The sequence below is a fragment of the Ciconia boyciana genome, chromosome 13, assembly GCF_034638445.1.
Source record: "Ciconia boyciana chromosome 13, ASM3463844v1, whole genome shotgun sequence".
Taxonomy (NCBI): domain Eukaryota; kingdom Metazoa; phylum Chordata; class Aves; order Ciconiiformes; family Ciconiidae; genus Ciconia; species Ciconia boyciana.
The window spans coordinates 8,367,346-8,379,843 of record NC_132946.1 but is presented as its reverse complement, the minus strand read 5'-3'; the positions used below and the strand labels follow the sequence as shown (position 1 = coordinate 8,379,843).

Below are 12,498 nucleotides of genomic sequence, written 5' to 3'. Positions count from 1 at the left end.
ACTTCGGCTCTCTAAAACTCTTCAGCAGTCTTTGTGTTGTCCTTGCAGTTCGTATTCGGTGTGAAATATTCCCTTTCAGTATCCATTTATACTTGGGCTCCAGTGAGACTGCTCACCTTGTCAAATGCTTATCACCTGTTAATATGAAAAATTCTGTATTTTAGAGAGAGGACATTGATCACTTGCGTTCTGTGTTAATAATAACTATTCTCAAATCATCATGAATAAAGGATGTCTCTTCCCCCCCCCCCCCCCCCCCCCATTGCTGGCAAGAGAAGTATGCTTAGTCACTGCAGTTAATTTTGGCTATGGTTCCAGAGCCTTGTAATGAGTAAGTTCAGTCTCTATTTTTGGTTGTCTCTGGATATTTGAAAAAATTGGGAACAATTTTTAAAGTAAGGTTTTGATGTCATCTTAAATGACATTGGTTGCCTTTTCACATAATTTTGATGGAATTCTTTGCTTTTGTACTTTGTTCCACCAGTACAGCTAAATCTGTCATTCACTCCCAAATAATACATGACCAGCTTGCTTTGCAACACAGAGGATTAATATAGATTGCTTACTGTTATATGTTTTAATACTATCTGGGGAAAAAAGTTTCCTCTCTCTGTTTTCAGAGGCGTTAAAATGTTTTACAATGTCAGTCCTTATACATTGTCTTCGATAACTCTGTTGTAAAATTATGGAAGCAATAAATCCTTTCTATCTTTAATTGAAATCCTTTGATACCACTTTTTAGGGCAGTCTGCGTTTTGCAGTTATTTGCACATATTCAGTAGGAAACATACGTTCTTGTAGTTTCTACAGTCTTTGTCCTTCAACATTGTGAATCTCATGGCCCACAAATGCTTTCCATGTTGTGTGGTCCCTGTTTATGCCCTTTTTATTTGCTGCATAGGCCTCATGTTGCATCCTTTTTATCTTTAGACTCTATGGAAATAATTTTTGTGCCTGTTCAAATCATGAGGGTCAAATGAGTCTTACAGTCTGTTCCTCTCCTTGCTAACTCTAGTGTCTGGTTCTAGCTCTGTGCAAATTAAACCAGCATTGCTACTGAAGGATACAGTCCTGCGTTAACTTCTGTTCTGGCTGTGCAATCCCACCTTCTCGCCTCTCCCTCCCTGGTGGTAGGGTACAATGTTCAGGTGGTAAATTGGATCAGGGAGCAGATTCAGCTCCTTAGTCATAATCTGTCATGTGGCTGTGTTTTACTGCTACAGATATTTGTGTCAGCTTGAAGGGAGATTAGGGGCACAAGGATGGAAATGAGTACTTGGGACTGGAAGGTGCTGCCTCTTTCTATGAGCATTGCAGTTTGAAATCGTCAATGGATTTGTAAGGCTGGCCAGTGAGGAGATGTTCACCAAGGAGGCTGCAGAAGTAGCCAGAGCCTGGTAGAGTGCTTGTACCAGTGGTTGCACGTTCATCTTTCCAACGCACTGCTTCCACACTGTCGGTCTCCTCCACATACACAGTCTCTGGTTGTTGGTCAAGGCGTTGCATCTTTTGCAGATTCAGACAGATTCAGAGCTTTTCTGTAGGGAATTATCGCCAGTTCAATGTTTCTAGGAAAAATATGTGGTTTTCCCTGAGTTTCTGAGGAGAACCTTGTGAGGGGTTTTTTAGATTTAAGAATTGTTCAACATTTGTACCCATAAAGTTTTTGCCAATGGCAACAGTTGCCTGAAGCATTAGGCTTAAAAAGTTTTTCTTTTGTCTTTTTTTTTAATGAAGATAGGGCTGCTGTAATAAGATATGGCATGTGCATGATATCCTGCTCTGAAGCCATTATAGCACTACAATGTAGGTAGGGAAGGAATTTCCCTTTGCAGGCTCTTTCAGTTTGTTTTTTTAGGTAGCACAGAAATGTAGCTCTATTCATAACCAAAACAATGTGTTGTACCAACATATATAGTAATTGTAATTTTGGATGTCGTATAAAACCATGAGCAATAACTTCGCTATTCACATGCTGCTTATTTTTTGCAAGTTTCTTTTCCTGTAAAAAAAAAAACACCCCAAACCCCTGCTATAACATTGTAAGAAATAAAGTATAGCAAAGTAAAGTACCCAGTAACTGGGATGGATATGACTGCACTGAGAAAAAGATGCCATGTTCATTTGGGAATTACCCTGTTTATATTGCTGTTAAGTCTCTGAACATGTCCATGGTGAAATATAGACTTATATTTACAGAACTCTGAACAGTGTCTAACTGAGTTTCAGACTTATGCAGTTAATAAAAGAGCCAATTCTCTTAGACAGCCTTGAATTCTTATTAAATGTATAAGTTTCATTTTAGGCAGCAGGTTTCTACATACTGGAAGCCTCAGGCTAAAGTAAAAAGAAAAGGGAACTTGTATATATTTGTAAGTAGAGTGCAGAAAGGAAAATTTCTGTTTCTGCTGCCAGGGCTTCAACTAACTTAGTTGTAAGGTGTTTTTTTTCCCCTTTAAGAAGGTAAGAAATAGAACTTGAAGAGAACATAATTTTATTTCTGGTGCTCTCAAGTAGCTAATGTACTTTTAATTAGAAAAAGCATTGAAGGGGGGAAAGCAACTGCCATTTCTTAATAAAAAATTTTCTATGTCCTGCACAAAGAGCAATAGAAGTCCACCTGAGAATTTTTACTAGAATTAATGGGACTAGTTGTAGAAATGATACTTACTGTAAGGAATGAAAAAACAAGGTCTGAATTAATAAAGTCTTACAGTGGTACTATGTGGCAAGTACAGAAACTTTTTTCTTTCACAGCTTGAAAACTAAGGCAAAGAGAAGTCATACGACTTGAATATAGCATAGTTTTTGTGTTAGAGTGAGGAATTGAATCCAAATTACTAATTCTTGACAATGTCTTCCATCCCACTTAGAAAACAGCTTTTTTTTTAATGCTTAGAGCAGTAAAATCATCGACATATTTGTGATAAAAGTCCATGTAGACAACATTGTCTTATTTCAAAAGCAGAACTGAATCAAATGAAATAACACAATAAAAACTGCATTTCTAAGTAGGATGCTCTTCACAGCAAAACCAGCGTACTTGTAAAACTTACTCAAATGAGATTTTTTTCTTTAACTTGATTCAGATAGTGTATCACTGAAAAGATATTCTCATAAATGAACTGCTGCTGTGGGCTTTGCTATTCAACTTAACTGCTTCCATTTCCAGGCAAAATGGCTCTCCTGAATTCTGCATTGTTTTCTTTTCCCTAATGAAAGGCTAATAATGATTCCTCATGGAGGTGACCCCATACAGCAGAAGGTAGGAGGGCATGTGGAAATGGATGTTTTAAAACTGCTCGGCTTACCTGCTGATGGGTGGTAGAAGTGACAGCAAATTTCACATCAAATAAGTAGGAAATACATATGTATCACTGGCACTTCTGTCTAAGGCTGAATACTTCTAGGTGTCCAACACAACAGTAATTCTTGAAGCAGCTGCTGCTGTGAATAAACACATGTGAGAGTATTTATCTAGAATGCAAAGCTTAAAAAGTATTTTGGAACCATATCACTGACATATGGTACAACAGTTTAAATGAGACAAGCAGAATCATTGTTCTGATACAGACTTTACAGATAACAGTAGCAAAAGTAAAACTCATGAAAGGTGCAGAGCCTTATGGAGTGATTTACAGAGAAACTGCATGTGACAACGCTAGTCAGTCTAAAAAAAATTAACAGCCCACAAGTTAAAACAGTGGAACAGCTTTTCCTTAAAGTGTAATGATGAAGACAAACAGACGAATGTAGGAGGAATAAAATAAATCAGCTGTTAACACCCTCTTTGAAAGCACTTTTAAAAGAGAATAAAATTACTTTTTAGTGCTTTTTAGAAATACTTTAAACTTTTCATCCTTTTAAAGAAGTTAAAGTATTTCTTGATTCTGTACATATTAAAAAAATGTTGTTGCCCAATTCTGTGAGCACTTTCACATCATAAAAAGTGTTATGTCAAAATGACAACTGTTAGTTGTGAGAAAGATATCCTTCAACACTATTTTTAACAAGTGCAGTAAGATGACTTAACTGCCATCAGCTATCACGACTTTGGCCTCCAATCCAAATCCATTTCATGCAAAATTCTGGGGAGTAGATGGGCTTCATGCTGGGAAGAGAAAATTAAGAAATTTAGGTCAGGGAGTGTTCCAAGTTTGGTGGTTCTGTGCCAAAACCAGTCTGTAACTTTTTGCCTAGACTTTACAAATCAACAGCACATCTAGAATTGGACTTCCAAGCAAGAAAGAGCACAGCACAAATAGTCCTGATATAAGATGCTCAATAATGTCAGTTCACCAAAGCAAATGATCCCATAATCTCTTCCAAATCCTAATGGAATGTTTCTGACTTTATCTCCTCCCTATTTCTACAAAAACTAGTATTCTTTTTGGTTCTGATTATGAGTTACAAACCTGATTTCCTGGGTCTTAAGCAATTGCAGCAAGCTTGAAGTTTTTTTAGGTCTGTCTTTCCATGAAGATACTCTATGCAGTATTCAAAATTATAATCATGGAACTGAAATTAATGATGTAAACTCTAGTTCTGAAGAAATGTAGAACAAATGAAGTTAACTAGAGTGGCTCAAAGCAGAATCAAGACTTCCCCAAAGTTCAGAATGGGTGTATTGGTAAGGTCTTGTTTACTACAGGTGTGATGAGAGTACATTTTTAGTTTTAAAATAGAAAATACTGTTACATTATATTTTTTGAAACAAACCACTGAAAATTGAGTATTGGACAGTACTCTGCTTTTTCATTCTATCTCCTGATCTCACAGGTTGATAATTACTTTGCAACAGCTGCCAAATCATTAAGGAGTGGAATATTTTTACCTGTCTATGCTGATGAAAGGGGAAATCTTTTTATGTTCAGATTTTAAGCATCTCAGCAGATATATAACTGCTTTAAACAATTCTGTTGCTACAGCCTACTGGGTGCTTAAAAAACTTGAGCAGCTTAAAATTACTTTCTATCTTCTTCATGTGTTGGGTTTTTGGGGTATAATGTCTCTTGTTTCAGTTTGTTTTCAGTGCAGTGTAAGATACCTTACAGAATCATTTTACAACTTTGAGTATTCCTTCCTGCATCCATTTTTTTCTCAGAATAATTAAAAGAGAGGAGAAATACCAATATTAAGAATAAATGCCTTTTAAATGGTATTGTAGACTTAATTTTCAAAGGATGTGGCTAAACAAAGAAATATTTAGGCATAAATGACCAAAATTTGATTTTTACCATTAGAAACACTGAAAGTATAACATCATAGACCAGACTGAACAATGAGGGAGGTTTAGAAAAGGACAGATTAATTTGTTTGTCTCTGCACTGTGGAGATGGCAGTGGGTATTACATGGGATGACCCACACATGCTCAGCTCTACTAGTACAAAGGTTCAGGGGAACCCCAGCTTGGCTTCCTGGCCACAGGTTACATATGTATGAGCAGAACAGCTACGCAGGCATCCCACAGCCTGTTCTTATCGATCATTCCCCTCTCTGAATCTAGTGTACTTGGAGACTGCATGAAAAACTTGGCAGTACACTGCTCTCAATCTCCAATATTTGTATATTCTATTTAAACATCCATATTTGTAAATTAGGTTCTGCACTCTGTACTTTCTGGTTTTTTGGGTTTTTTTTTCCTGCAATTTGCTATTTTAATGTAGATTTTCAAATCTATGAGTATATTCCGGTAATTTTAGCAAAATTTATTGCTTATTAGTTGAAATGATATATATTTGATCATTGCATGGTGGATGAGGTAAAATAAAATGCCCTTGTGGTTGTGGTATGTATTCTAAATATTTATGTAGATGTTTTATTTGATAACTGCCATTTTGCTTTAGCTGTTTAATGGGGTTTTTTTTGCTTATTTTGCAATCAAATATGGAGACCCAGGTGTACCAGGGGGCACTGAGGTATGTTGCATATGGTTTCACAGAACCATATTAGTGTTCCTTAATCATTAAGTATCATAAATTGTGGTCATATATCTTTTAAAATAACACACATGATTATAGCTCAGAAATGCATTAAGAAACTTAAACATAAATTAAGTGCATGAAAACATTGCTGAGAAGATCTTGCAGACTCCATTCCATTGTGAACAAACTGTACTCGTTATAAGTGGTGGGAAAGGATAATTCTTACAGTGCTTTCTGTCTCTGGATTTAAAAAAGGGCTTTACAAAGGATTGTTGTACCTATTTGCAGATGAGAAGATTGAGACAGAGGGAAGAGAAGCAATTTATCCAAGGTCACCTGGAAAGCTAATGATACAGCTGGAAGGAAAACCAATGAATTCAGAGGTCTGGGCCAGTTCTCTGTCCATGTGTTGTACTGCCTCTTTTACTTCCAACTGTTCCTAGTTTCCTGAAGAAAACAAACATCTCCACTATAGTTTTCAACCAGAATGTGGTAATTATTCTGAGAAAACTTCTGCTATGAATTACTAGTTTTATTGTTTGCTTCTAGCAACATTATACTGTTAACCACATTGAGCCTAATTTTTTTTTACTAGTTGATAACATTGTAATTCCAATGTTGTTTTTTGAAATTAAGTTGTTGTATATTTTTACCAATACAAATGAAGGTAGTTTAGCCCAAATTTTCTACATTAGAATTCCTAATGTTCTGTCTTTAAAGAGAGAGATGCCTCCTGCTGCAATATATCTCATAATCTGTTTATATAAATAGAAATTGTACCAAAAGCAAAATTAGAGGAAAGGCCTTAACTTTGCATTAAGTAAAGTTCTTATTCAGATTTAAGTTATTAAAAAAGGAAAAAAAAAAGGAAAATGGAATGACTTTTCTCATAATTCTTGACTATACGTGAAACTGTTCAGTTTATTTCTGTGAATGGTGTCCTGCTCCTTGGTGAATTCCTAGAACCACCATTACAAATCTTAACTTCACGAGGTCTGTTTTCTCAAGACAATGCTGTTCTTGTTATGACATTAACAAAAACTACATTTATATTTTAAACTTTCTGATGGAAACATTGGTGGTTAGAGTTGGTTGAAAATCTTCTAACAAATAATTTTCACCTGTCTAATGGAGGTGGTAACTTCTTTTCTTCTAGCTAGTCTCTCAGTCTCCAGGTCTACTGAGACTATTTAGCTATGTCACTCTGTGACTCATGAGTAGTATGTATTAATGGGCTTGCAGATAACTTTACAAGGAATAAGGTAAGGTTGTCCCTCTGCACTGACTGCTCGACTGTTAGAAGCAGTGTTAGTAAGCCACAAAGATTTGTAGACTTTCAAGCAGGATTTAATTTGATCTAATCATGATCCCACTGGATTTGACTGACATTTTGATAATGGCTTCGGTGCAGCAGAAATAAGCCTTTAAGAATCAAACATTTGCTTTGTTAAAAGGATACCCTTCATATTACTGCAGCAAACCTGACAATGAGGAATGGCTGTTCTGTGCACTAAAAGAAGAGATCGTGTGAAAAGCAAGGTAACAACCCAGTGTTTCAGCATACACACAAGGATTTGCTAAGTTGAATAAACAAAAACAGATCTAATTCTGATGCTTTCTAACTTGTGCATACTTGACTTTACAAGTCAATAATACTTTTCAAGACAGGCTGTGGGTACCTTATCTGAAATTGAATAGGTGCCTTTCTTTGTCTGCTTAGAAGTTTTTTTTTTCATGAGACAATGCAGTAACATACACAAAAGTGTCTGTACTTGTTAAAATGTATACCTTTTCCTGAAATTTGCAAATTCTGTATTGTGTATGCTTTGAAAATATTAATGCTAAATGTTTCTATGACAACATAATAACCTGATGTTTTTTGACATCCAGATAAGACCTTTACTTTCTTTGAAAAACAGGCTTCCAACTTCAGGATTCTGTGATGTAGTGTGTCCTGCTTATTAATGGAGGAGATCTTAGTCTGTCCTCTCTTCTGAAATACAAACATTTGTACATAAATTTCAATCCATAAAATTAATGTAAGAACAACTGTGGTTCCAAGATCACAGTTGGTTACATGCGTTCAGACTCTTAGTTTTTTCATCATAACTTTAATAATATCTTGTTCCTTATAATTCCTGGCTAAAATTGGTCATACCACATCATTTTGTGTGGCCTTTTCAGAGGTGCTGTTTGTTCTGTCTCAGAGTTTCCTTTTTCATATTATTCAGTACTGTATATTATCTTGAGATCTATTTTCTACAGCAAAATGCTTTTTTAGCATTTTGGTACAATAAATGGCAATAAAATGAGGTGAGTTTTCTAAGTTGTATAAGAAAATCGTGTCATTGATGCTTTTTATTGAGAAACATTTAATTACTTTATAAAGCTTTTTTAGTCATCTTGGCAATGTGCAGTGTATAGAAGCTAAGAATATGTGACTCAGGAGAAAATGTGTTGATGCTCATTTTGGAAAAAAAATCCAGTTGTATTCATATAGAGCCTGAGCTGAGACCCAGGGGAGCAAACAGAACACTATTCATTACATACTGGAGAAAATCTGTAGCTGATGTAAATTTTCATAACTCAGTTGACTTCAGCGAAGCTACGCTGATTTATAGGAGCTGAATATTTTTTGCACAGTGGTGGTATTTTCTTTGTTCACTTAAAAAACAGCTGTGCTTAATATTGGACAGAACAGCAAAATAATGTTTCTTGACCTGTATCCCTGTCCTCAGTGAAGTTCTTCTAGATTTACATTAATCAAACGAGGATCAGAATCTGGTTCAATATATGCAAAATACTGCGAGGCATATCTATCTTTTTTTTTCTTACTGCTTTGAGCCACTTTGTTGGATCAAAGCTAGTTGAAAGCTGAGCTAACCAGATGGTTGGGGATTTCCTTGTGGAAGACTACCCTGGGGAGACATAGAACTAGAATAGGGGATTACTTGATTGGAGAGGTACTGAAAAGAATTTGGTTAGAGTATTGCTGGGCACAGGTGATTATAAACTGCTAGAATGACCTGGGGGGGTTGCCATAATGTAGAGCATCCCTAAAGCTGGCCTTTATTGCACTGGGTCTGAGATGGCTGTGGGATTAGTGGATAGAGAAGGGAATGTGCCCCCTCTTCTCCTAGCTGTATGGGGTGCATCTCAGCTTCAATGAAAAATGCAGTCTGTGAATTATAATTTTTACTTGAAAAGCCAGAGTTTTATATTTTCATTTTGAGCAGTACTGTTTTGTATGCAAACCTTCTCAAGCATCAAGATGGGAGTATTCTCTAAGTTGTGTTACTCCTGCTTTACACGGTTTTGCAATTCATTAAACTCTGCTCTCTTGCATGAAAATGTTAGTTCGTATAAAAACCTGTAACGTACGTCTATAAAATGGCATGTATAACCATGTTGCAGTACATCTCCATTAATTACATTTCAGTTACTATGCAATTTGAGAATTTAACAAGTGTTACAGAGCAAAGAATGCCCTTTTAGTGCTATTGAAAGAAACCTAAGATGTTTCAAATTATGAATATTGCTGTTTTATTATAATATTCCTACAACTATTTCCAATACAAATAAAGAATTTTTAGGAGTTCGTCATATTATTTTCTGATGGTTAAACTAGCTTACCCATTAAATCTCTAAGTCACAGTATGAATTTAATCTATAATGACCCAAAAGTCTGGACTGTATCTACCTGAGACACCACCTTGTTCTCCAGGGAACATCGTGACAGCTGAGATTTTTTAATAGTTTGAGCAAGTAGTTACCACATGCAAATGGATGGCAGCTAACTTTTCAGTCAGAAGCCCGTCGCAGCTGAATTGATGATGTATGTCATATTGTGGGATGATACAGGAAAATATATCAAACACAAATTTGACATATTTACAAAAATTTATTCTCATACTATTTGCACTGTTAACAATTGTGCCTATATTTAGATGCAATCAGCCTGTGCTTCTGTTGTTTATATGGGTGTAAATTGGCACAGATGTGATGGCCCTACCCTATGTACAATTAATGGAAGAAGAAAGAATTGGATGTTTTGCAATTTGAGTAAATGTAATTTATAAAAGTTGCATAAAAATGTAATCCTTGTTGCATAAAATTATAAAAAATTTGCATAAAAAAAGTAAAAAAAGTTGCATAAAAATGTAAAATGGGCTGCTGCAAATATTTAGAGAAAATCTTGGCCAAGCATCTTACTTGGTGGTGGAAGATCACCCTTGGAATAAGGGTTAATGTACATTTCAATATTTATTTATATAGATTTTTCATTTTTAGTTTCAGCACATATCCGTAGTTGCTCTCAGTCAAAACATCTGTCTTAATATTAACTGAGAGTGCTTCTGGTTGTTAAGAAAACAGTTTTATGAAATGTGAGGATAGAATAATCACCTCTCTAATACAGCATTATGAAATTCCCTGCATGGAGAAAGACAGATTTACACTTGCTTTATCTTATGTGGGTGTAAGAGATAATGGGAGTATAGATCTCTGTAGGATAATAAAATGTATAATTTAGAATCTCTTCATGAGATTAATGCCATATGGTTTGTTTGGGTTTTTTTTTTTTTTTTTAGTTCATGAGATTAATATTTTCATGGGTTACAGTTTCCTCATCAATCAAAATAATCAACTGAACATAATCTAATTACAGGATTTTGGAATTTTAGGGTTATTGTTTTTAGGAATAAAGTTGTTCCATAATAATTTTAATGCAGACTCTTAAAACTCAATTTTTGTTCAATTGCCAGGGACTTTTTATTAGGTGTATTTTATGATACTGTTTTTAGTTTAGGAGTCAATGCTTTCTAGAAATACAGTACATTGTGATAATGAAGAAATGGAAATACAAGAAGAAAAGGTAATATGTAAAGGAATGTTTTCTAGTAGCAGTGTAAGCACTATTTACCAACATGCAATAAAAATACCATAATTTTGTGAGATACTTTGTATTACTAAGCCTATTACCAGATGTTCATACTTCTAATAATAAAAGCTATTGTGTTAATGAACTCTGTTCAGAGAGACTGAACATCAGGAGCCTCTTAAAGCCCTTTGTTACTGCCTTGTAAGAAATGTTGGAGGGCAGTGTAATTCAGGATTTGGTTACTAAACTGAAACAGAGGTCACTAGTCCTGGCTCTCCTGAGTGGTTTGGCATTTCACCTAATTTTCTGTGTTTTAGTTTACTAAGTGAAGGTAAGGGTAGCGGTACAAAGCTGCTTGAAGATCCCAATTGATCCTGGCAAAAATGTAAGTGTTACAGGATGCTGTTGTATAATTTTGTTGCTAGGAGTTAGTGTTCAACATACTTGTTCTAATAAAACCTCATCCTGTTCTTATTTATCTACTTTGAAATATTGCTTCTTGTTGCATGAGAATACCCTCAGGCAAGTGGTTCTTGCGATCATTTTGTCTTTTTAAACTTTGGATTGCTTATTGTCTAATTTTTTTTTTATGTTGTGCAATTGGGTTGGATCAATTTTCTTTTTTACAGATTGAAAATGGTTTCTCTTTGAGGTTAAACTTTCACATTCAATCTATAATTATACCTATTCTGGAATTTAGTTTTTATTTCTGGGTTGAAGGTAATTTCCTTTGTCAGGAAACCATTTAAGAATCTCATCCTATATGCTTTTTACGTGGCTTTTATGTGTTGATTTAAACTACTCAAATGAAATAAATGCTTCAGTATTTTCTGGAATTTGATGGGATTTAAACATTTGTTATTGATATCAGTGTGAAGTGTGCTGTGGTACTCTTTTCTTAAAATCTTTTGCTGTAAACTCAGAATTTAAGGTATTTATTTTTAGAACTTAGTAGAAGTATTTCTTAAATATCCTTCAGCAGAAGTGGGTGTGTGAAACATGCTGCAAAACTTCAGCGATTCCAGCTGTTGAGAAGCACATTTTGCTCTGCCCAAGAAAGCATTACTCAATTATTACTCATGTTTCCAATCTCTACAGAGTATACTAAGCCTTACTGACAGTATCCTCTCGCATTCACTCTACCTTGCACCGTCCTTGTTCATCATGTGACAGCAATAACACTGCTATTTTAGAAATAAGTTCTTAACAAAATTAACCATTATAATCTGGTTATAGAGAAAAGAAAGGAACTGAATAGTTTGTTTGCTTTTCTACTTAACAAAGACACTGTTTCATAACCTTCGGCAATGCTCCTAAGTGAACAGTTTTGTGTACTACGCAGAAAATAGTCATGGTTTGCCTTTGATGCTGAGAAACATACAGAATCAGAAAAAAGGGTGAGGTGGAATTGGGTAGAAGTGATGTGCCTGGGAAAATGCTTTGAAAATACCTGGCACATTGTGTATGCTGCATTATTACAGAGACAAATGTTTACCCTCATTAGCGAGCTTATGTTATATATAAGTTCTGGCAGAGCTCAGCTAATAGAATTAGCAAAAGTGGAGATGCCATCAGAGACAAACAAATCCCTTTAGCCTTTTCCTAAAATGGAAGATGACAATACTCTGATCTGCTTTTTAAACATTACCACTGCACATTGTATCCCGTGTCCAGGAAAAAGAACAGACTTGCTT

General features: G+C 35.3%; 1 long non-coding RNA gene across 2 annotated transcripts in view; it reads left to right on the top strand.

Annotated features, from left to right (window-relative positions):
* LOC140659183 (uncharacterized) overlaps window positions 1–7,496 on the top strand; it is a 57,904-nt gene extending 50,408 nt beyond the window's left edge. The window contains exons 5-6 of one of the 2 annotated variants that reach the window (XR_012045019.1): window positions 6,214–6,308; window positions 7,380–7,496. This is a non-coding gene — a long non-coding RNA (uncharacterized lncRNA). Of the gene's footprint in view, window positions 1–6,213; window positions 6,497–7,379 lie in introns of those variants that run through there. The other variant, XR_012045018.1, reaches the window with a different exon arrangement.
* Window positions 7,497–12,498: the final 5,002 nt, after the last annotated feature.